Source organism: Cupressus sempervirens, chromosome 4, assembly GCF_028749045.1.
Source record: "Cupressus sempervirens isolate cs-2001-9-10 chromosome 4, ASM2874904v1, whole genome shotgun sequence".
Taxonomy (NCBI): domain Eukaryota; kingdom Viridiplantae; phylum Streptophyta; class Pinopsida; order Cupressales; family Cupressaceae; genus Cupressus; species Cupressus sempervirens.
Genome location: NC_143121.1, coordinates 88,903,745 through 88,929,933, shown reverse-complemented (window position 1 = coordinate 88,929,933; position 26,189 = coordinate 88,903,745).

The following is a 26,189-nucleotide window of genomic DNA, read 5'->3' as shown; positions in this document are numbered from 1 at the left end:
ACCTTGTTTTTCTATATTTTGTAATGTGTTAATCATACATTGTTTTTTTTGTTGGATGGATTTTATACTCATGGACCTATTTTGTGCATAAATAGATATACCTTCAATTGATAGAACAATAGAGACCAGTACTATTGAAGTTGAACCATTTCCTAGAGTAATCTGTGTGACTAGTACTGGTTCATTTGTGGGGACATTGTTGTTGAATAAGAAAAATATATTTCTATTAAAATTATGAAAGATTTCAAGTGCTTTAAAACATTTATTATTTATTTTTTAGTTGTAGTTTACTTATACATAACTTGTTTTGGACTAACAATCTTATGATGTTTTCTTTTATCATCTTTTTGATATGACATTGAAGCTATTTGGACTCACCATACAAGAAAGGTACATAGTTTCATATAATTGCTAAATATTTTTCTTTTGTCCATTTATTGTACTATATTAAATTTATTGATCTAATAATTTTATTTTTATTTTAAAGGTGAAATGAACAGAGTCTTGAATTAAAAATTTAGCTCATTACATGTTTTGAGAACCTTTTTGGAAAAAATATTTTTGACACTATCTTACTTCTCAAAAGAGCATCCAAACATATAAAGACTATGAGGGACCAATATAGAAGGGGTCTAAAAGATAACCCAAAGTAAAACCATCATCTTATGATTCCACTGGTGGAGTGGAATGAAATAATAGAAGATGCAAAAGAGATAAGGTTACATGATAAAGGAAATGAACCAAAAAAGGGAAGAAAAAGACATATGTCATGATAGAATTAAGTAGAATGTAATCATGCACTAATTAGTGATTTTTGTAAATATATAAACTAACATGTTTAAAAATTTTCATAGACTACAAGACACATCAAAGGCTACAAAAGTGAGACTACAAAAGGTTGCCCAACACAAAATTGGCTCTAGTGGCTATATGAATCTTCGGTCTTGACTTGTAAGTAGCAGCAATGGAATTTCATATTTAAAAAATTATATAATATTGCATACATTTTTTTTTAATCAAATCATATATGCAAAACTGACAATATTAAGCGAAAAATAAATGGCACAGAATTCAATGTAGAGCCCATAGATGAAGATAAAAAAAATTGACCTAAAGGAAGGCTATAAAGTCATGGTTGCATGCCTATGCCAAGAATTTGAATGCCATACCCAAGAATCAGGTGCACCAAATGAGACATAGGTAAATTGGTCAAACAAAAAGTAAATCAAATTGAATAGTTGAGAAATTTCTTTTTTTGTGTTAGTTTCCAACATAAATTGACTGCATAACAATTCACATAACATTTCATTGCACCCTTCATATCATATCACAGAACCTATGCGTGATGAAGGCCCTGATATGCATCATAGTGGTGGAGGTATTAATTTTCTATTAGAAATTAATTATGCAATTATAAATACAAATTAACATCTTCAATTCTAATTTGACATGCAACCTTTTTTTGAATATTTTTGAGTATGTTGAACATCATGGTGAAGGACTGGAGCTTGTTCCAAGTGTTCATGATGTTGAGGTGGCGGTGGATTAAAATGCTATTGTACATGATGTGGCATTTTTAGGTAAGAAAAATGCATGTTATGTTCTACTGGTTTATTAAATACTTGTAACGGTTAAAAAATAAAAAGAGTATGCTAATTTAACCCATTTACTTGTTATTGCAATAGAGACCCCTTTAGTGCAGCAACCTCCTACTCCTCAAAACAAAAGGAGGCATCATAATTTGATATTTCATGTGCCACAAAATGAGGAGAATGAGGAAGATATTGATGCTCCTGGATAAAAGCACAAAACTGTGTCACCTTTTATAAAGAAACGTGATATCAGAATGTGACAGTTCAACATTAATGACAAAAAAAATGGTGTTTGTGTTTAAAATATGAAGATGATGTAGACTGATGAAATGTGTAGAATTGTATGAATTTTATGCCTATAATTTTTATAAATTTTTTGACTAAGAATTTATTCATTTTATTTTATTTTGGAGTCCCTTTTTTAACTATAAAAAATATAGGATGTAGTTTCTGTCAAACAAGTATGTGCAAATCATCTTTTTTTTTGTTTCGATTTGAAAATATTTTATAGATGAAATGTATAGCTAGTGAACAAAAAAAGAAATAATTATTTTTGATGTATATTTTCTTTATTATAAATACTGAAGTTCGATCTTGTCAGAATCCAACAGTTTTTTCCTCTCGTCAAAACTTTCCTATCAAATCTATACCTTCTTGAAAAAAATTTACATACTCGTGAAGAGAATTCTCTCCTCTAGTGATAAATATAATTTTTTTTTTTTGATATGATTTACTTTTTTTTTCCTTTTTTGAGGGAGCATCTTTTGATATGTTGAAATATCAACTTATAATATTTTGAGATTATAATATATTATAACTAATCAAAACACTAAAAAATTTATATAATGATGATATTGAATTTGAGATCTGTAAAAGGGTATTTTTAGTTTTTGAAAAAAATTGAGTTTTGATATAGAAATGAGATTTGACCAAAACAAGTTTTTGTATCACAAATGGTGACACAGATATGTGCTTTTACCCTCCTATCAACCTTTACCTTAAGAAAGCTAAGAAAAACAAAAAGAAGAATTTTTTTTTTTAAAGAATGCTCTTTGATAAACCTTTTTTGATAAACTTTGTTGGATAATGAAAGCATGTTGTTTTAAGTAATTATCTATGAATGTTGTGTATTAATATTTTTTTTTTTATCATGTTAATGAATATTGTTATGTGTTAATGAAATCTTGAATAGTATTGTATATTAATGAATTTTATATCATATTAATGAATGCTATGTGATTGTAGTGATTGCATGTTGTAATTCATAAATGGATGAATGAAGTATGTAATTAGATGATAATGGGTAATTTAGATTGATGTTAGGGGGAGGGGGGGTGAGGTTAGATGAGCTTCCACCTTCATGTGGTTGGCCTTGTTAAGTAGAGAATTTTAAAGTATTCTCAAAACCAAGTGAAGCTCAAACTAACATACCTTCATTAATTAATCAATTTCATTCAACAATGTTACCACTTGCCTCATTTTGGGTCTTGCATCTGAATATAGGGCTGATATTGAAACAAAAATTTTACATGCAAGATGTGGTTGTTGGCAGTAATCAAATGACAATAATGATTAGTACATCGGTATGAATTTTACTTTGTTCAATTGTCTCGATTAGGGTTTTATTTTATTTATAGTTGGTGCAAATACAAGATCCACATGAAAAAAGTACAAATATAGTACTTTTCAACCATGACATTAAATCTTGATGAGAAAATTAGTATGAATTTTACTCTTTTTTTTCTTCTTAATTTTATTTATAGTTGGTGCAAATACAAGATCCACATTGAATAAGTACAAATATAGTAGTTTTATTCTTTCTTTGTAATAGTTTTGATTGTTTTAGCTAAAGAATATTACTCAATCCTTTTTATATCCCTCAAGTAAGCATCCATATCTCCCTATCAAAAAAAAACTATTAGAAGAAAATAACCATTGAGAAAAGTAGGATTGTATTGAAAAATATGTTCCATGATTTCCAATACTTAGAATGTAGGACTATAAATAGTAATAGAATAAATGAAGTTCATCTAGACTCAAATTCAACTTGGGAGTTCCCCCAATAGGTGCTAGATTCTTCTAATATCTCTAGGAACATAAATGATGTTGAGCATCTTTACAAAATCCAACACAATACTTGTCCTAATTAGGTAAGGACTTAACAATTTGGACTCTCCTATCCATTTAACCCTCAAGATCTTCTAATGGTCACAAATTCTCAACAAAAAAATTATTTTTTCACTATGATGTAGGATTGAATTTATTTGTATTCACTATGTAACATAGTCCTTCCATTGTGTGACTTTGACACAACCTTATGAAGTCCACCATGCTAGAAATATGTACCATATGAGGATACACCTACAACACAATTATACTTAGCATCAAAAACCAAAATAATACCTTCATACTAGTATAGGTTGTTCCCATAGGCATGCTTGGGATAGTTTTCACATGACTCTTCATTCTTATGTTGTCCTCATCTTTAGATTCCTCAAGCCTAGATATCCCTACCCTTGTGAGTGACTTTTCATAATTGTAACATATTTTTTGACATTTCACCATTCCCTTGGTGTCCACCTTGTTATTCTTAGCCTTGATTTTCCTTATAAATTTTTTTTCCCAATCTTCAAGGGACATAAAATGATACCAACTACTATCATTCTTTCTTTTTTGAGCTTTGCTTCCTCTTTGTCTTCATCAACAACTTTATTATTTACCATTTACCTCTATCATGAGATTCACTCTTCCCCTTGCAACCTATCAGTTGCCTCCTTCTCTCTTTTCCTTTAGATTGGTGCAAGAGCACCAAGGTCATAGGGAAAAATCATGGAGACAACTAGGATCATTGATGGATCCTTGGGAGGAGTGAAATCCAAATGGCCTTTAAAGGTCATTACAACATGTAATGTGGTTTTGATCATATGTGGATCACATTGTATCCCAATATTAATTGTAAGCCTTAAAAGCATCAATAAGCCTGAAAGGTCTAGGGGTCACTAGGAATAGATTATGGGTTGATCCTAGGATAGGGGTTTTCTATGATGACCTATAAGGGTCTATAATGATGAAATGTGGCTAGTCAAGTCTTTAAATGATGTTAAAAACACTAAGGATGCAATACTTTGTAAATTGCCTATATATTGGCAATATATGCCAAGTAGGGCTTAATTGAAGTTGGTAGGGGTTAGTAGTAAATTTTTATAAGTTGGTTTTGGTTTTAAAGGTTTTCCTTAAACATTTTAGAAATATTTAAAGGGTCTTGGATGTTGATTTGTTGAGTTGACAATTTTTTTTGTCAACTTGACAACAATTACTTGTTTTATGTTAGCAACAGTCAGTTAAGACTGTTTAGCGGATAGTTGAAAGTTTGTTAGAGTTAGTTGAATGGTTACTCTTGGTTATTTGGATAGTTAATGGGTCTTGGAATTGTTGGAATATGAAGCAAGAAAGGTTACTGAGAGGGGGGTGAATAAGAAACCAATAAAACTTCAACTTATTTCATGAATTAACCCTTCATAAAATATTATAATCTAATTGCATGCATGAAATAATGAAAGCAGTAAAACATTCATAAAACTTTGACACAAGATATGGTGACCTAGAAACCTTCCAAATAGAAAGTGAAACTGGGGTGGGCATGATACCCACAAGCTTTAGTATTGCAATATAAAGTTGGTCAATTAAGGTTTACAGTTGATCACTCCTGATGATTTTCCATCTTAGGAGCAATAAGGACTGCTAGGTCCACCTTGTTAAAGGATTTACAAAACATAAAATGAAGTATGCACTCAATAAAGAGATTTGTCAAAGACTGTTAAGTCTACCTTGTTAAAGGATTTAGCTGATACGCTTGTTAGGATGAACCAATGGTTGATCTCTGATCTATAACTTTGATTTGTTGGTTGAGATTCCTTTGAAATGTGAAGATCACCTTGTTGTGATAGATAAATCTTTTTTTATCCCTTATACTACTTGTAACTTCTTAATTCACACTTCTTCTCTTTATATTTGCTTCATAATTACTTCTTTGGATATGATACAATTCATTACTTATATATCAATCCAAATCATAAATCATCAAAGTTGGCTACAACATAGATTTCCATCATGATCACAAACTCATCCCAATTGGTGGCACTCAAGTTCTAAAGATAAAATTGATGATGTTCTAATACTCGGCAACCATTGTCAACACTTGGAATTGTCATGCACTCAATAGGCATAGAAGCTCAGTTCATACTAATCATTTCTTAGTATCTTGAACTCAATCAACACTTGTGACTCAGTGAACATTATGAAACTTGACATATAAACTGAATCACTTGATTGAATTTGCATGGCTTGGTCAACACTAACATTGTGAGCTCAATATAAGTTGAATCACTTGGTTAACATTCCTTGTCTTGTTCAACACTAGATTCACATCACTAGTACTGTGAGCTTGGTAAATACTAGAGAACATGGTTGACACTGTGCAACTCGGTTAATACTATAAAGCTTGGTTAGCACTATCACTAATCAACTCAATAGATACTACTCGATGTGAATTGAATGTAGATTCTAAAACTTGGTAGAAATTTTAGAACTTGGTAGAAACTATATAACTCAATAGAAAGTATGTATAGACTACTTGGCTCAATAGTAGCTTAACCAATTGACTAAGTGTGAGTCACTAATAAAAAAACTTGACCTTAATATCAACAAGAAGGGGATCCATGAAAGAGATTAAATTAGAGATGAAAGGATATGATGTTGTAACATCTTTCAATCAATAAAAAAAACTCTAAAAATCTAGAACTCACTATGCTATGGGTATAGTTGGAATAATGGAGAAGTCTTTTTGTGATATAGTATGCGATCTTGGCTTGGTATTTATAATATAACATTTTCCTAGCATTGGTTTCACTTGGTTATGCAAAAATTTCATAGCTTTTTTGTTTGAAGACAGGGCAATGCATCTTTACCAGTGACTATGACTAGTTGATGGTATAGTCAACATTTTTTATTGTTGAGGGCACAATCACTATGACTGTGATTGGTTGAGGGTACCAGTATTGGTTGGAAGATACCTAATGAAGGGATGGGTATGTGGTAGTTTAAATGAACTATATGGTTCATTTTAAGGTGTTTGAACTATTTTTGTGGTTGAGAGTTCAAGGAAAGGTTGATTTCTACAAGAACCCTTGGTTTGTAGCCCAAATAGTGAGGATTTACTAAATGACATTGTAGATGGCTGAGTATGGGAAAACTAAGTTGAAAAATTATTGTCTTTCATCCTTTTTCAAGGCTATTTTGGGTTGTGGATTCCTGGAGATTAGAGGATTATAGAGTTAATTCTTTGGGCAAGGGCTAATTAGGCATAGTTGAAGGGTTAGGGAGTGAAGGAAATGTTCACTAGTTAGGTCATGAAAGTTTAAGAATTATATCAACTTAGTAACTTTAAAAAGATTATTCAAAAGTGTAAAAACCTTGATAGGTTGTTTGGCAATTTGGGAGAGAATTGATGATTTTAGTGTTAGAAGGGCTACTAGCCAAGCCTAGAAAGGCTATAGAAGAGAAAGGGTTGAAGATTAGTGGATAGGAGTGAATGAGAAGTTGTAACATGGAAAATTTATAATGTTGAGATGATCTAAGGTGTTAGGATCAAGGTGTGAAGCCCGGTTGGAGTTTTGGTATGGTGGAGGCACTAGGTTTACTAGGTGGCCTAGGAGGGTATTGGTGCTTGGAGAGATGGGAACAAAGAAAAGTGTCAATAAAGTCATGAGCATGGTTGTGGGAGTGACTTACAAAGTCAAAGAACTCCATTTGATCTCTGAGTAGGATTGATTCCTTGAATTGTTTCCAAGTTTCTTATTGAATCCTTGAATTGAATTAGTTTACTTAAGGTGACAATGGAGGGCTCTACATCACAGATGGACCACATACCTTTAAATCAGCATTCTTGATGGCTTCTTACTCCAAAGCACCATCACTCCTCAAACAATTTTTTACTTTCATAGTGTCTTCATGTTCCTTACACTTGAGGAACTCTCTTCTTCTCATCAACCATATTATTGACATTCCCCATGTCATCTTATCATTTGGTAGTGAACTCATAATAATTTATTTCCCATTCTTGTTAATGACATAAGTATTTTGGCTGCCATCATACAAGGCCTTAATATCAACTTTCCATACTCTACCCAAGATTACATGACATTCACTCAGGGGCATAACATCACATAGAAAAATATCGCAATATGAACCAATACTGAAAGAAATGTATGCTTATTCTTTGACATCAATCCACTGATCATTATTCATTCTATACACTCTATAAGGTGTACTATGAGTTATCTTTTTTATATTCAACTTGCCAATCATTTCATCTGAAACAATATTAGTACCACTAGAAATAACAAGCTTGTATACCTTACTACTACATTTTCATTATGTCATGAATATGAATGACCTTTGAATGCACCTTGCATCCATATTTTCTTACGTGATGACCATTGTACCTACTATCAAATCTCCTTTCTATCAGCAACCTCTGAAGTCAACTTTAATTCAATCTATACATATACATATGTAGAAAATAATTTTATATAACTAGCTAAATTTTGTATTTGAATAATGCAAGGAGCCATGACAAGATTTGTTGGATTCACAAACAATAATCTTGCAAGCCTTATAAAGAAAGTTGCAATGCTTAGTCCCATTACTTATCTAGATCATGTTACTTCTCCCCTATCAAGGAAAACAACAAAAATCAACCTTGATTAGGTACTTTTTTGTAATTTTTTGTTAACTACATCTTTGTACTTTAATTCATATGTATACCAACTTTCTTTAATGCTCACCATTTTCGTTGACAAGTATACTTGGCTCTAGGCATCTACAAATACAATACATCAATGTAAGTTGTAGAATCATCTATTGAATATCAATACAAATTTATGAATACAATACAATACAAATTTATGAATATCAATATTGCATTTTAAATTCTCTCTTTTATGCTGATTTAATCATTCTTTAAATCAAATTAGGGATTTTCTATTTATTTTAGGGGAAGTAGTAGCTATGGATTAAAAGCTATGGATCTGTAGTTTTTTCTAGGAGTTCAAAATATGTTGATCTTCAATTATTGGTGAGCATATAATAATTTTTGATATATATTTCTAAATATTGAATATATGAATTAACAATATCCATTTGAAGTACACATTCACTAGGAAGGTGTTGTAGAGATAGTATTGAATTTGTACATCACATGGATGGATGACTATGGTGTACGTCAAGAAATATTCTTCCAAGATTTTGTGTTTCTAATTATATTTGTAGTTCTCATAGACATAATTCTTTTGAATATATATTGTCTTCCTTGACCTTATAGCTTCATCTATTCCTTATTAAAGTCTTAGGAATTCAAGAAAATTATTGACACTATCATGCAGGATATGGCCTCCTATATTAGTCTTTCCTATACTCATTATTACTATTTGTGGTTCTCATAGAGTAGTTATGATTATAGTTGTTGCATACTTGATCAAACTTGGTACTTTATGCTACTTTTCCACCTTAGTAATAATGATAAGAATTCTATAAAATGTGCTTCTAGCTTGCCAAACAACTAGAATATCATGGGTAGGGTTTGGTTTTTTCACAATTCAAATTATTGAAGATTCAACTCATTTATTATGATAAATTATTCTTAAGAAAGCTTCACCTTCCTCAATAGAAAAAATACCAAAATTCCCTAATTCTATTTTAATATGATTCAACTCTACAAATAATGGCACAATCCATGACTATATGTAATTGAAGTCACCAGCATTATTGTCTTTAGCAATGAAAGGAAAATTTGATAGAATTCTTTTGCTTTTCCTTCTTGACCTTTCTAATTCTAACTCAAGCATTTTTTTCCCTTTCCCTCACCTCAAATAGTCCATGCATTTTTCAACAATAGAGATTTTTGTTAGTTGATCTAGCACACAGGACTCTAAAACTATAAACCAGGCACTAGTTCTACACCAGTCTAATCCTCTATGTTGTCAACAATAAAAAAAAGTAATAGAAACATGAACAAGTACAATCTTAAACTAATAAACATTTCTACATCCACCAAAATCAAAGATCACACTCAAACTATTCAGTGTTGTTTGGACTGTACCCATGGGTAGTGGCTTCTAAATTTGCAGAGAATTAAACATTTATTGTTCAAAATTGTTTCAAATTCATGCCATTACATATCAATATTTATCTCCCTTGTCCACTCACATGGATTTCTGTGAAATAGACCCTAACTCTTGTAAAGATTGACTAACTACTTCTAATATGTCTCTGTGCTAGCCTAAATTGATTGTTACCAACTAAAATATGTAATTTATTGTCAAGTTGACAACAAAAGTTGTCAACTCGACAACACACCATTCCAAGCCATCTAAAAAAACTTCTAAAAGGTTTAAGGACAACATTTAAAACCAAACTAACTAATAAACTGTTACTACTAACCTCTACTAACTCTAATTAAGCATTTTTAGGCTCATATGGCCAATATAGGCATTCTACAACTTATTCCACTCTTAGTGCTTTTAACACAACTTAGACGCTTTAATAGACTTATTACATCATTTAAAATCATTACTGATCATTTTCCAATCCCCTAACCTAGGAGCATACCATAATCCCTTCCTAATGACCCCTAGGTACCTTAGCATTGACATTAGGCTTACGTTTAGGATTGTGATTACAATAAAATCAATTTATGATCAAAATATTAATAATGACCATAGTTTTAATGACCTTAGAAGGCCACTTGTCTTCAATTCCACCTAAGGATCCATTAGTGATCCCAGTGCTCTTCATAACTCCTTCTTATGACCTTGGTGCTCGTACACCAATTCTCCATTTTTTAGGATTTAATACTTTGTTATACCCTTATAAACAACTAAAACTTTATAAGATTTCTAGTAGAAAGTTTTCTTACAATTCAATATTTTTATGCTATATCTAATACTCAGTTGATTTAAGCATTATACACTAATGACTAACTAACTTCTAGAAAAAAGTGTTAAATGTTTATAGTTATTTTCTTTGCTTATAATTTTTGAAATACTTCTAGTAATATAATAGTATCATGATGCAGGTAGAAATCCAACCAAAATTATTTTGGGTAGGTAAAATAAATTAATGCCTTGTGTTCATGTATCCATTAATTTCATCATTATATAGGCAATTGATTATTTTTAATTATTTCTTCTAATTTTCCTTTTTCCCTCTCACTTCTAATTTTGGATTTTCTCCTGTGTTATATATTTCATAATATTTTTTTCAGAAAGAGAAAGGAAACATGATGCAACCCATTAATCCAAATAATAATATTCTTGGTAAGTATTTTTTTCTTTGCAAAAGGTGTGTAGAGTTCAATTTTTTTAGTTGTATGATTTTGTACTTATTACATTGTTGTGGTGATTATCTTTATAGATTTTTCTGAAGAAAATGCACTAATACATTTGGCATCGATTTGTGATGGCTATGTGTCACAATTATGACAAAAATGTGTCGCCACTATGATAGTAATAGATGTCGTTGTTTTTTAGTCACAAATTACGACATCTATCCTCTATCGTCGCAATTACGATGCATATCTGTCGCTATGCCGCCACTTTATTGTGACATCAATGTCGTCACAATTCTGGTGGCTGACATCGCAATTGGGACAAAAACCTTGGAAATTGTGATAGTTTTAAACCACTTTATTGTGGCATCAACACCGTTACAAATCTTGTGGCAGACGTCGCAATTCCAACATCCACCACAAGAATTGTGATGACAGTTGTCGTCTCAGCTACAACAATGCCGTCACAATTCTTGTGGTGGATGTCAAAATTGTGACATCTGCCACAAGATTTTTGATGGTGGTTGCCATCATAGCTACAAAAATGCCATCGCAATTCGAGTTCTGGGCGTCGCAATTGCAACAAAAATAAAGCAAAACATCAAAAAAGTCCTCTTTTATATTCAGTTGTCAATACCTACCCATACTGACCACCCCTGTCAATCAGTTTTCAATATAGTTATTCTTCCGCATAGGCAAGGATTGCTAGGTTAGATTGAATTGAGAAAGAAGGCACTAAAAGCACATTACAAGAAGAGTTGGAGTTCAAGATTGATAACATAAGACAAAAAGTGGAGTTATTTGTACGAGGAGAAATTGACCCGAGATAAGTGTACGAGGATACAATCTCAATTTTTTGATCGAGGAAGTTGAAGTGAAGATGCAAGGTCTTCAAACAAATGAAGATCATAACCTAAGTCTTGCTTAGGTTCACCACCAACTGGAATTGGTCGCAAAATGAGGCCAGTTCATCAATAGGCCTCTGGAATCCCTCCCAAGAAGAGGCCAGAAGGACCACATCATCTACAAATAGGAGAATGGAGATCAAAACCCAATGCAAGTAGAAGCCATCCTTGGGGAGCAAAGCCTCATGGAGGGAGACCTCGAGCTCATCAATATAGATGCCCAATAATGTAGGGGAGAGAGAGCAGTCCTACTTCACCCTGATGGTGTTGTGAATCAGATCTAAAAATCCCTCCAGAGTCCTAAATCTACCAAACATTGTCTCGTAGAGTCTCATAATCGCTATCACTAGTATATCTGGAGTACCAATGTCTTTGAGTCTCTGAAAGAGAGCCCCCTGAGGCTTTGAGTCAAAGCCCTTGCAAAAGTCTACAAAATAATAGTAGACTTTTGCAGTATAGTGTCGAACCTCCTCAATAGCTCCCAAGGTTGAAATGTGATCCATAGTCTAATAATCTACATGGAATCTTGTATGTCCTCTAGTATGGCACTATCACTCGTCAAGTTGTCAAGTAAGAATAATGTTCAAAACTATGGCATAAAGCTTGGCAAAGGTATGCTCGATCATGATGGTCCTATAGCTGTCAGGGTCCGATGTTAGCCCAGATTTTTGAATCGAGTAAATCATGTGCCTCGACCAAGAAGCATGGAAACTAGCACACACCACCCAATTGAAGAGCACCAGGAGGATGGGGCACATAATCAGAATACCAATCTTTAAAAACTTTTACTGAAAACTATCCTTGTCAGTAGCTCTGCTACATCTCATAAATCTAATGGCCTCACAAACTATAGATGGAGTGAAAAGATGGCAATGGGTGGGGGAGGTAAGATGAGTGGGTTGTTGACTAGGGATATCATAGAGAGTAGAGGCATGGGAAACTAGGGAGTGCCAATAAAGGGTGGAAGGTAGGGGAGGATGGTGAAAGAACAAAGTGTGCCAGAAGGATTTTGGGTTGTGGGCAAGCATGTCACAGATGGATCTGCACTGTTAAGCCACAAATAATCACTTCCTGTGATGAATAAGGCGATGATATCAAGAGCCCATCTAAGTGCACAAGGGGGAATGGATAGAAAAAGATGCATGCAAGGAGCGATGGAAAGACTTACACCTAGCTTCGAACCAAAGATTAATAGGACATAATTTTTGACTAGCATAGCTAAGGGGGGAGGAGGTGCGGTGGGGTATGGAGATGAGGGCAGACTCCCAGATACCATCAGCAACTAGATCAAATAAGAATGAGGTCTAGGAGGGATTAGTAAAGCAATTTGGGGGGATTAGTAGAAACAAAATTATACCACTTGTAAAGTTTAAACAAACCAACATATTAAGAAAATTAATTCTAAGTAGGACATGCTCTATTAAGATGCATCTAGTTTAGAAGCTTATTGATAGTGTAGGAATATGTACTATGTTTACCTTCTCCCTATAGGTTGAGAACTCCTTATAGAGGTCTAAGTAGTCTTTCTAGTTCTTGGGACATGTTGGATTGTAGCTATGACACTCATATTAACATCCTTAAATGGAGATAATTTTTCCTCAAAACAATCACTTGTTTCGAACACATCCATACACGAATCATCTATTGTTCTTGGTAAGGTTCTTCTTACTTGAGTTTCTTGCTTCACTTTCACCTCAGGTTAATCCTCTTTATTCCTAGATGTGCTTCATTTTCTCCATCAACAATTGGATGTCACTAAAGCTTTTGATTTTCTCCATATTACTTGAGTTTCTTGCTTGAGCCTTTGATATCACTAATATATCCTAACTCAATCTCCACAAAGAAAACAATAACTTGCAAAGAAAAATTGAACAAAATATAAATGGGAAAATTGATTCTCTTTTGGACAAAGGTATGCTGCTATAATAGGAGTACAAGGCTACAAAGGACATAGAGTATAGTTCATCAAAATAGTGGACTTTGAAACTCTAAAGCAATAAAGAATAGCTCATCACTTTTACAACTCTAAAAAAATGAAGAATAACTGATCATTATGGTAATAAGGCATCAACATTACAACTCATAATAGAGAGAGTACAATTATGACAGTTAGTGACAATATGCAAAAGATGTAGTGACCATGGAACCATCAACAAATAGTGGCATTGAACATCAAACTAAAATACATAAATAGTCATGTGCTATAAAAAAAAAAAAAATCTAACCATCAAAACTAACAACATAGCAGAGATAATGTCTGAAAATAATGGTCATGGCAAGCAAGTAAGCATGTTGTTTTACAAAGGCAAAGGGGTATGAGTATGTTGTGATAAACCCAAACTAATGTTACTTGAGTCACAATGATCAATCTAAATATAAGTTTGAGAAATATGTTAAGGAAATACTATAGCAATAAGCTTATGAAATACAATGAAGTCATTGATGCATTAGTGATGATAGCACTAGGGCAGCATGCTATTGTAGTGGTAACATGCAGCTATAGGAGTTAATGCACTCATTGAGCAGTGCCAAATCAAAAGAAGTCATCAAAAATAAAAGAAACATTAATTTAATGAATATTATTGATATCTCATGAAAGGAAATTGTGTTGTACAAAGAGAGATGACAATACAATGGAGGTGTTAGCACCGATTAATAATACCATTGGCAATTGCAAGAGATTATTGTTTGATGAACTATGTAAGTGCACTGCCTTGAATGACGATCAACCATGTTTATAGTTAATATTGATGGTGATCAACAAAGTCATATATTATGAAAATGTCACCAAATATGCCATTAAAATAGAGATGGCATAAAACCCCAGGATTTACTCACTAAAGTATTGTCTAAGAATAAATGAGCATTTACAAAAATGATTAACTCATTAATGTATCATGCTAAAAAACAATGAGCCTTTATAGTACAAAAATACACAAATAGAAATCCCAAAGAATTTGTTGTAGATTTCTTCAAAATGGAGATGCATGATAGTTTACTAAGTAATAGCATACAAATCAATTATGTCTTGGGGTAGGTAACGTCTTCTAGAAGACAATCAATGATAAGAATCAAGTAAGGTGTTGTTATTAAAAAGTGTAGGGATAGAAGGTGTTGATCAAACATTCTGAGATTAAAATGAACTTGCCTTGTGTTCATGACTAATGGCTAACATCTCCCCTCAATCTAGCTTGTGTTGTCTAAGGCCTTGGGAAACTTGAAACAAAACAATTTTTATGTCCTTCACTGAAGCTTCATTTTGAAATTGGTGAACCTACATAGACAAATCTTAAAAAATTTTATAAGGTATCATGATGCCATCTCCTTATTACCAATAAGTTGTTTGAGTATATTTTCCACCTATGAACTACTATTGTATGTGAGAATCTTTCCTCATCTTTCGTAAATTTTCTGATCTTATAATATAAAGGGAGTGGTCCCCAAGAATAAGAAACTAGTGATTAAAGAAAACACATTGTTATAAGTCTCAAATAAGTGAGTTAAAATCCAATTCACAATTATAAAAGTTTATACTTGAGATGAAAGAACATGTCTATAAAACTATCATTTAGTCATAAATTTATTAGAGATTCATAATATAGAATACCCAAAATGGATTCACTCAAGATGCATTCTTCATAAAGTTAATAAGATCAAAAGAGAAAATATTATCGCTTAATAATATGATATTTCCATTGACATTCAGCGTCTTCAAATTTCAAACTCAACATTTATCATTTGTAGTGTCAGTTTATTTTCAACATGAATAAGACATTGAGACTAATATAAACTGAACTCAAGCAAGAATCAAGTCCAAAGGGATTGTGATGACTTGGAACAAAATACTCTTCATTGTATTCCAGAAAATAGTGTTCTAAAACAATTTAGGGTGCACCTCTGAGAGCAGGACCTAGATTCATATCTCTATTACTGAATTGAGGAGACCAATTAACAGTATTTTAAAACTTGATTAGCTATAAAAAGTTCTTGTTTGCTGGAGACACTTGAAAGATTTTCACCATTCTCCTCGTAACCTCCAATTGTGTAAACAAGACCATCCAACACTACATAAGAAAATTCATAATGTGCCACATTCATTTATGTTAGTTTGCTCCATCCAGCACATAGTCCAATACCAAGGGCTTATCAATCTGGCATTTCCTTATGCCAGAATGGAGTTAAAGCCTAAAGATATCTGAAATCCAATCATCTCACAACCTTAAAAATATCTCATCTAATCAAATTAAATGCCATAAAACATAACTATTTATCTAATTTTAGTTCCATTCAATTCACCATAATCAAACCTTTAATTAGATTTTGGTACTCCCGTGTAACCTCTCTAATCACTTACAAATGGGCTATTCTAGATGTTGGTATTAGAAATAGCATAGATAGACTAATCGAATGCCCAAATATTACCAATTAACACTGCTCAAATAAGAATGAGATTCAATTAAGTCTTACCTCGATCATGTCCATGATATTAATGACCAAAGCAAATGGGTTTAACAAGAATCCATTCACCATCATTACACATCTGTAGCCCTACTATTTCATCATCCTACAACAAAACAATCAAAGCATATCCATCTAAATGAGGGCTTATGCCTAAACCCAGATCAGGTCTTGGGCAGGGTGGGTAGTAATTCAATCTCATTCTCTGTCTCATTTTTCCTCACACGTTAAGAAAATAGTTTGGTGGTAGCCCAAGATATTTAGATAAGAGGCAAATAATTTCATTGCGAAGTCTTTGAATTCGAAGAGCATATTGATCCACAGTTAATCTGCAAAAAATAGGCAGCATGATATGAAAAAAAAATGAAAATGATGAAAATCAAATGGACAAGAATAGAGTTAATACACCAAGAAATTATTTTGAAATGGACTGCAAAAATAAATTTTACATAATATTTTTATCAATATGAATTAACAAAGATTTGGGTACCTAAAATTTGCTAGCTTTGTTGGCCAGAAGTCCATTTTTCTATCCTGTGGGGGCAGACTAGTCAAGGACATCATAACTGCCTAGTCTAGTACTTGTTCATCAGAGATTACAAAAGCTTGGCCATAGCCTTCAAGCTCGTGTATTTTGTATATGAGTTTTTCTTGCAGGGGCAGTTGAATGAAATCCCTTACAATTCTCTTCATTCTATCTATCGAGAAAAGAGGAATTCCATGATTCATAGCCTGTAATAGAGATATACATATCATATTAGTGAAGCAAGCAAGTTAGAAGATTAAAAACAATATGGAACCTAACCCCTATTCTACAACATAATTTATAGTCAATGTTGAAGGTACCCACTTGAAAAAATCCCCATCCTAACATGCAATGCCAAGCTTTTCTAATTCCTTTTGCTTGTAGAGATTTGATTCTCCCAAAAACATGCCCATATCAATAATGGGAATGTCCAATTGATGAGTAGGAACGGCATTTGGGTGCTCTTTCTCTGATCTAATATACCTTTAGGGGAGACTGTGAAGGTTCTGAGATGCCTAATTCCTGAACAATAGGAATTGTACCATCAGAGAGATCAAATAGTATAGCTGAATTAAACATGATAGTTTTTCAATCTAAACAAACCACCTTACGAGTTTTAACCCCTCACTCTTAGAATTTTGAAGTTCCATCAGATGGATTAAATACCAAGGTAAAATATTTTGTTTATTATTATATGTATTATATTATATATTTATTATATTTTTTTATGAATATTTATTTAGATTGGTTAATTTTTAGTAAAAATGAAAATAGGTGGAATTTGAATCTTGATGGCTAGTACAATAATGATACAACTTAATCATCACATTATACTCAAAATTTAATAGTTAAATTTATCTTTTATTTTTTAAATTAAGCTAAGACAGTCAATCATTTTTACTTGTGTGTGTATATCTATATGCATATTTATGTATATTTATATATGTAGATGCACATATTAATTGGAAATGCATAATTGAATGTCATGAATAATTTAATTATCTAGATGCACCAAACTAGATGTCCTAGATGTGATAATTTCCTTGACCTCTATAAAATTTTAAAGTTTTTTGAGGATTGGTGTCATGACAATTGATTTGGCATAGTACAGCTATAGCTTATAACACTATAATATCAAATTTCTTGCCAAGAATAAATGTTAAGAGCATTTAACAGTAGAAGCTTCATTATGAACCATAGCTAATGCTCCCATGATATGATTGATGTGAACTTCAAAAATCCTCATGGGCTATAATTTATAGCCTCATGACTAGAGATCATAGTTTTAACTAAAGAAAGTTGCACATGAGAAAACATTTCATGCAACAACTTCTACATAGTGAAGGTGTTTCAATATTGCACCACAATCTGAAACCCATCATACAGTGTGAAAAAGTAGTAGCTCATCAAGTCACTCAATTATGATGAAACATCTACTATCTGTAAAAAGTTAAAAACAAACCAACATCCCAGGTATCACTACCCAGTTGCAAGCCAGTTACAACATTTTGCCAACCCTTCTCCATTAAGAACAATGACCATACATGATCCCACATTAATATCCATAATATTGGACATCAAATGAAGGTGAAATTCTTTTGCTACCAATGGATTGTTTGAATGTATAATATCCATAATATTGGACATCAAATGAAGGTGCAATTCTTTTGCTGCCAATGGATTGTTAGAATGTATACCTCCATATTATCCCAATGCTAAGCATGACACATCATTATGTACTAAAGATGTCATATCATGAGAATAAGAAGATAATTTACTGTTGTCATATTTGGAATGGTTTTATTTATCCCCATGTCTCTCAAGGGAATTTTCATCATAAAGTGAGCTTGCATACACTTAGTTGCCACAACTTTTGGGTTGTCATTTTTGGTAGCCTTCAACACAATTTGTTTACCTTCATTAGAAAACTCAAGCTCCTTGTTGAAATCCTGAATGTTTCCTCCAAAGGACTTGAACCATGGTACTTCCAATACTACTTTGATTCCACCAATGCCAATCACATAGTCCCAAGATAGTGCTAAGATCCAAGGATGCAATAAAAAAGCTACAAGTTTAGAACTTCATGACATTTCAAAGCATGAAGCCTTAGATGCATAGCACAACAGTCTAAACATAGGACAAAATAGAGAAATATTTAGTATCTTATTGAGCTTCACTTTGTTTCGAGAATAGTTTAATATTCTTTACTAAACAAGGCCAATCGCATGAAGGTGGAAGCTCATTTGGCCCCACCCCCCTCCCCCTAACATCACTCTACATTCCCCGTTAACATATAACATTCATTCATTCTTTCAACCATAATAAAATGTAACATTCAATCAATATCACATGATAACATTCATTAACACATAAATTCATTAACATGCAACAGTCATCAATATTCTACATTAACACATAATTCATGAACATTCATTAGCACATAATTAGATTCATTGAGACATAAAATTCAGTCATTAACAATTAAGGTATGTAGATGACAATCATTTCTTTTTTTTCTTTCTATTTATTTTTTCTATGTAAGCTCTAAGAGGAGCATCAATGTAATCATCAATTCCCCCCTCATTAGTTGTTTTGTTTTCTATTCTTGATGATCTCAAATTCCTATGTTCTTGCAAAGGGGGGGTCCTCTGCAATAACAAATAAAAGAGTTAGATTAAAAATAATTTATTATAATTGTTACAAGTATTTATTTATTTTGAATAACATAACGGTGGCACTCTTTACCTGATCTGACCACATCATTTTGTCTGGACTCAATGTCAACACGCTCATGAACATCGACCCCTCGATCCTCTACAATTTCTATACAAAATGCTACGTTAATCCAAAAACCAATTGAAATTACATATAAAAAATTTAATAGAAAATGTATACCTCCACCATTGGGATGCACATCATGCGAACCTTTAGCATCCATAGATTATTTAGAAGGATTGTCAGATTGCATTCCAACATCCTACGCATTGTTATCATTGCTTGCTTAAAACAGATATACTGACTTTATATTGGAACTTAACATCAAATAGACTAATTGGTAAAGTATTCAATTTGAAATAAATTTCATTTAGCTTATTTACATGTGGATCAAATGCATCATTATTAGAACCTTCCACACTAATTTCAGCTCGTAGCCATTTAGCCACGACTCTATAGCCTTGTTGGAAGCCAATTCTCTTATCCTCTTTTGTGAGGCATCTCTTGAACTCTGAGCCCTGCATTTTTGTGTGGTATGGTGAATTTTACTTGCATTGTTTCATGAACCAATGGAGGGTAGTTAAAATATCAAAAGGAAATAGTAAATAGTTAGCAGGGTTTCCAACCCTTGTTACACCTTATTTTGGTCATGTTGGAGTTGTTCTAAACTGTCTTTGGTGTTTGGGAGTCCTAGAGCATCCAATTGTACTCTTGGTTGGGTGTGTAGAATAAAGGTCAAGTGCTGCAATCTACCTTGTGACTGTTAACAACAAGTTTTCCTTAGACCTGATTTTTTTTGGGTTGTTTTGATATTTGTTTTGGTTTCCATTTATGTTAGAGGGTTGGAGTTGTCCAAAACACTTGGTATCAAGGTTGGGTGTATGAGGCCTTGAATGGTAAAAGGGAGAAGTAACTAGTATGCAGCCTTATGTGATGAGTTGGGTCCATGAATTAAAGGAGCAGTTGTAATAGCAGATTAGTTCCTTGTTTGAAGGTGAATCAAGCCTTGAATGTTCTTGTGGAGAAGAGAGGATTGGGGTGATAACTTGAATTGCTTTGTTTTTCCAAGGTGCTAGGAGCTTGTTGGTACTTCCAAAGCATGTTACTCTACATCATATATTGGTGTGGAGGAACACTGAGGTCCAAGTTGAGGATCAGGAGCATAGACAAGCTAGTCTATCCTAGAATTTCCCATCACATTATATAAAAAATTTGATACAATTTTTTATTTACTAATACTTACAACTCATGCTTGAAGTTTTGAAAAACCACCAGAGCCAAGCTTGTGTTTCCCGTGCTTTTCTAGTCTTACCTTTGTTGCCTTTGATATGTCAGGCAATCTATGAAAAGTTTGAAATATGTTAGATAGTATAAATATAGAGGTTAATTAGTACATAATTACATTCTCAATAGTATCACATACCTTGTTGTACTCTCTACTGATGTAATATTATTTTCTTGTTAGCTTTATACTTTCCATCCAAAATCAAAGCCTGCCACTTAGCCTCAGGAACATAGGGCAGATGCTTGTACCTAGGGTTATCCCATAATTTTTTTCTGTACTGGTCCCTAATATAGTTCAAAAATAAACCAGCTTTTTCAAGGAGCTTGTTTCTCTCGAATCCACAAGGTCCAAAGAGTTGGGTCATGCTCTCTGTAAGATCATCCTTCAATGGTTTGTCTTGGTTATTCCACCTTTTAAGTTAAAAAAATTATGTTAGACTCATAAATGAAGTGAAGCTACCTTTAATATAGTTCAAGAAATGGATGAAAAGAAAAAATATTCTAGCAATGATATGAAATCAAAATAGTGGTTTGGGGTTTTAGTTAGGATATGATGTTCCACCAGGTATGCAGGGTGGGGCCGAATATTCGCAAACACTCATCACCAAGTTTTCTCCAAAAAACATCATTCCCTACAAAAAAATCATGGGATCATTAGTCAATGAAGAGTGATCAAAAACTACATTACTATTATATCACTACAAAATAATAACTTTAAAGTACTTGGAACTTTGTCTACTTTTAATGGAATGCCTTCATCGTCGTTGACGATCAATATGACATCCTTCACCGTTCCCGTACTAGGAACATAGAAACATCCAGTAAATGATGTTGCAGCTCCTATTGGAAAAATTTTCATAAGTCTTTGTCATGAAGTATAAAAGAACAAATGATAATTGGTGTTAAAAAGTTGTAAAAAAAAAAACTGTTGAACTTTGATAGCGCATAGAATTGTAGGAATTATCTTTAACCTCTAGATGTTATGATGTTCCAATTATGGTCTGCTCCAAGAATGTCATAAAGTAGCCTTGCAGAAAATCATCTGTTAGTTTTGATGAGGATTCTCATAAATTTTACATAGAGAACGTTGATTTTCAGTGGATTTGAATATCAAAAGTTGAATTGCAGCATCAACTCAGGCATGAGTTTTTTGACATAATGCCAAAAGAAGCTGAAGTTGGGGAGAATGCATACAAACTATTTGCTAAAATGTTAAAAGAGATTTTTTTAAAAAACATCAAGTGCATGTTGTCTGAGTGAGTTTTATCTAGGAAGAGAAAGCCTTCAGTTTCAAAGTCCAACAATCACATTCTTTGCTTGAACAAGAACAACAGGAGCCTCATATACAACAAATTGAGAGCCATCTTGTGGAATCTAATTGTCATGCTGAAGTATCAGTTCAGCCTTCAACTAAGCCGTATGGAAAAAAATGTTTTTAATGTGAAGATGGATTAAAGGCTAGTCATGATACATTTTTGATATTTGGGCAATAAGATACTACTCAAGGATGTATGCAATCTCGTGACTCGTCTGTCAGGTCACTTGCCATCAAGTAGAAGGGGTAAGTTGAAGTTGTTGTTATGGAAGCATATCAAGCTTTTGCTGCAAGATAATTGGCAAAGCTTCATCTGAGAAGGGAATTTCTTGGAAATAAAATTTCACTAGATATGGTTGAACATCTAATCAATGATCCTGAATCTTAACATTTATTTCCTCTCTAACTAGCTGTAATTTTGTGTAGTCCCAGTTGCATTAGTGCAATGTTCCCTACAAACAAAATAAGGAATAGAACCAACTCTAAAATGTCACTGTGGAATCTTGAAAAGGAATTCTCTGACAATGTGGAAAAACTAGCTCAGGAAAGTGTTTTTTAATGCTAGTTGTAGAATTGTTATACCATATATGTTTTACACCTTGCAATGGCATACTTTCGATAATCATTTCTCCAAATCGAAGGCTTGCCATGTAGATATATATGGAAGATGGTCTTATGAAATATCACAAACAAAAACATGGCTTGGTCATCTAGGTGCTAAATAGAGTTCAACTGGAGAGTGTAAAGGACAACTAATCATATTAAGATCATGGGGAATTTGAGGCCAAATTTTTTGAAAAGTTTGTAAACATAAACATGGTAAGAACATGGATAGAGATATTTATAGCTATACAACTCAAATAATGGCTTCGGCCTCCAAGCTGGTCAATCTGTTGCATCTATAAAATGTTGCCCCTCGAGATTATACTCCACTTTCAACATGACAGGACTAGGCAATACTCTATCAAATAGGAGCCATAATGCATGTATTTATTGATTAATTATAGCGAAGATGTTGCAGCTCAGTATGCACACCACTTTAATTATGAAAGAATTGACCACTCTATAGTCACAAAAGGTATGCCAGGTCATGACATGAGGGATATAGGCTTAAGTAGAAAGGAATTGAACCTCAAAATATAACAAAATACAAGAGATTAGCAAAAGATAGTCAAATGAATAGACATGAAGAAGCAAAGTATAACAATTCATCATGTGGCTTCCAATGGAGATAGTGATCAATGTCAAGATAGCTAAAGGAAGGAACAGATAGGAAAATTTATAGTTGCTACAATCTGATGAAACACATGAGCTTCCTGAGGCATCACAAGGATATGAGGCTATACATCTATTTGTCAATGTTGAGAATATTGTGCAAGAATGTGTACCCGTACCCTTTTATGCAAGCTGATAGCTCCATTCCTCATCGATATGGCAGAACAAGCATAGGTTAAGTAGAAGCAAACATTTTTTGGAACTCATGGGTGGAAGAATTGGCATATAGGAAGCACATTCACATTCACTACTATCTATAGGAAAGGCCAGCATGTCCACCAGATATGTATTAAGCCATAACAAAGTTTTTAAAAGCCATGATAGCATTAGTGGTTAGTGTAAATCTGTTCAGGTTGCAGTGAACAAATATAATTTGAGCAGGCTTGGTGTACTCATTGAAATGACAACTCAATAGTCAGAAAGAGATTTGTGGTTGTCCTGGATGGAGGTGGCATCGTCATAGGATCTGAAGCTAAAGAATAAAATTGTTAGAGCATGCATAAATATAGAGCGCATGGACTAGCATGGACAAGATTGTTAGAGCATTAAAAAAAAGGATTGTTCGAGCATGTATTGTCAATGATTATGATAATTCCTATATATATTAAGTGGAAAACACAAGTGGGGAATGGAACATGTGATCTGCCTAAACCACTTGCAGCACCCTCATCATGGGGATGGGGCTCTAAATCATGCAAAAAACTCTATAAAGACAACGCATCCATATTTTAATTAATGCCATAAAAGAGCATAACATAAAAACCATTATTGAACTCTTGTTATAATTAAAAATTTCATTAATACTTACTTTTAAGGTTTCAGAGGTGTGCAACAATTCAGATGCCCTATCTTTAATTTATTGAGTAGTAGGCTTAATGGTTGCCAAACGTATAATTTCTTTACCAATTTTCTTTAGCAACTTTTTAATCTAATTGATTAGGTCATCAGTCTCTACTAAATTAATATAAAAAGGGTCCTCCTTAGGGGTAGGCTGTTGAGGGACTACAGGTTCCTTTCCCTCCCTCTGACCACTGGCCCTCTTTGACAACAATAGTATTAGTATTATCAAAATTACTCCAAAAAATGAAGAAAACAACATTAAAAAAATAACATTTTGCTTCTATCTAGTTTGCACGATTACAATGAGTTTTACCTGCTCATGTGTAGATGAGTTGGGAACATCGCCAGCATCCCCTCTAGGCGGTTGCTCCATATTGTGCCCCTGTGTCAAAAATCAAGTATAAAAATGTTAGCCAAAAATTTATTGACTAAATGGTATGTTGGAGTCGTTGATTAGAAGTTGGTTTAATAGTATGTACCACCCCCATGATAGTAGCCTTTTTTGTATCTATGCGGTTCAAATTGTAATCAATAAGAAGCTCTTCCCCTGCACGTATTGATTTTATCGCACAAATGAATACACAATTTCCCTCGCGTGCCTCAAATATGCAATTGGGTTGCTTTATAGTTGACCCAGGTCATGTACTATTTATAAAACCCACAATATTCCCTGTTGCTTTTGGCCTTCCATCAATGTATATAGTCACACTTTTACTTTGATTATTGTCTAGCTATTGTATATAATTTGCTGAGAGGGCATACCTACGCATACTTTTTTTATATTGAAAAATATGCATCCAAATTTTGTAATTGTAACATGGTCCAACATACTCCATCAATTCAGAAACTTTTTTGTAAGACACCTTATGACATCTATAGAAAATAGGCCCAAACCATGTAATGATGATGGTGCTATGTGATATATCCTCTCATTAACACAAAAATCAGTGTTTATTGGAGGAAGTTCCTTGGGTACCCAATGTTTCTGTAGATGTTGGTACCTCAAGGGCACCTCAATGTCACCTTCCATCTCATCATCATAAGAACATGACCCCCCTTGAGAAAGGAAAAATTTCATGCATTTATTGAATTTCCTTCGAGTCCTCTGACCTCTAGTTAATCTCCCTATTCTAGATAAACTACATGTCTCACTTTCCTCTTCTATTCCTATAGTTCCCTCACTCGAGGAAGACACTTCTGACAAATACCTATTCATTGGTACCTAAAAATGGGAGAGATCTTAGAAGAAATCAATCTTATTATTGATAAGTGTATTAAATAGACTGTCTATAAGGAGTATTGACTTATACCTGTCGATCCATGAGACTATGCGGGATGCTCTTGAAAGGGGTTCAGTTTCCTTCAAATGTAATTCAATTATCGTGAGCATAATCCATCATAATCATAATCAAATCCATCATAAGCATCACATAAAAATTAAAAATCATTAAAAGGTACACAATATAACACTTAAATCAAGCTCACATTATAAGCCTACTAGGGAAGTAGGCATAGTGAAGGGCTAAGCACTTATATTATGTTTTCCCTATGAATTTTATTCTAGGTACAATTCCCTTTTATAGATATTTAATGAATTCCCTTTTCTAAACTAAACACTTACAAATTCTTTTGACTTGAAAGAAAATAAGGTTCAATATATTCACGCATCAATATGTATTTTAAATAGTTTTATTTAATTAATTTAGATTAATAGTTAATTTAGATTAGCAGTATTCTATTTCTAGTTGAAACTTATAGCTTTTAAATAGATAATGAATAAACTATGTAACCATATAAGACAAATATATTTCTATCAAAAAATGAATATTAAATAGATTAAGGATTGAGGGCATAACTCTAAATTTCATCATCATCCTCGTCGTCGTCATCATCA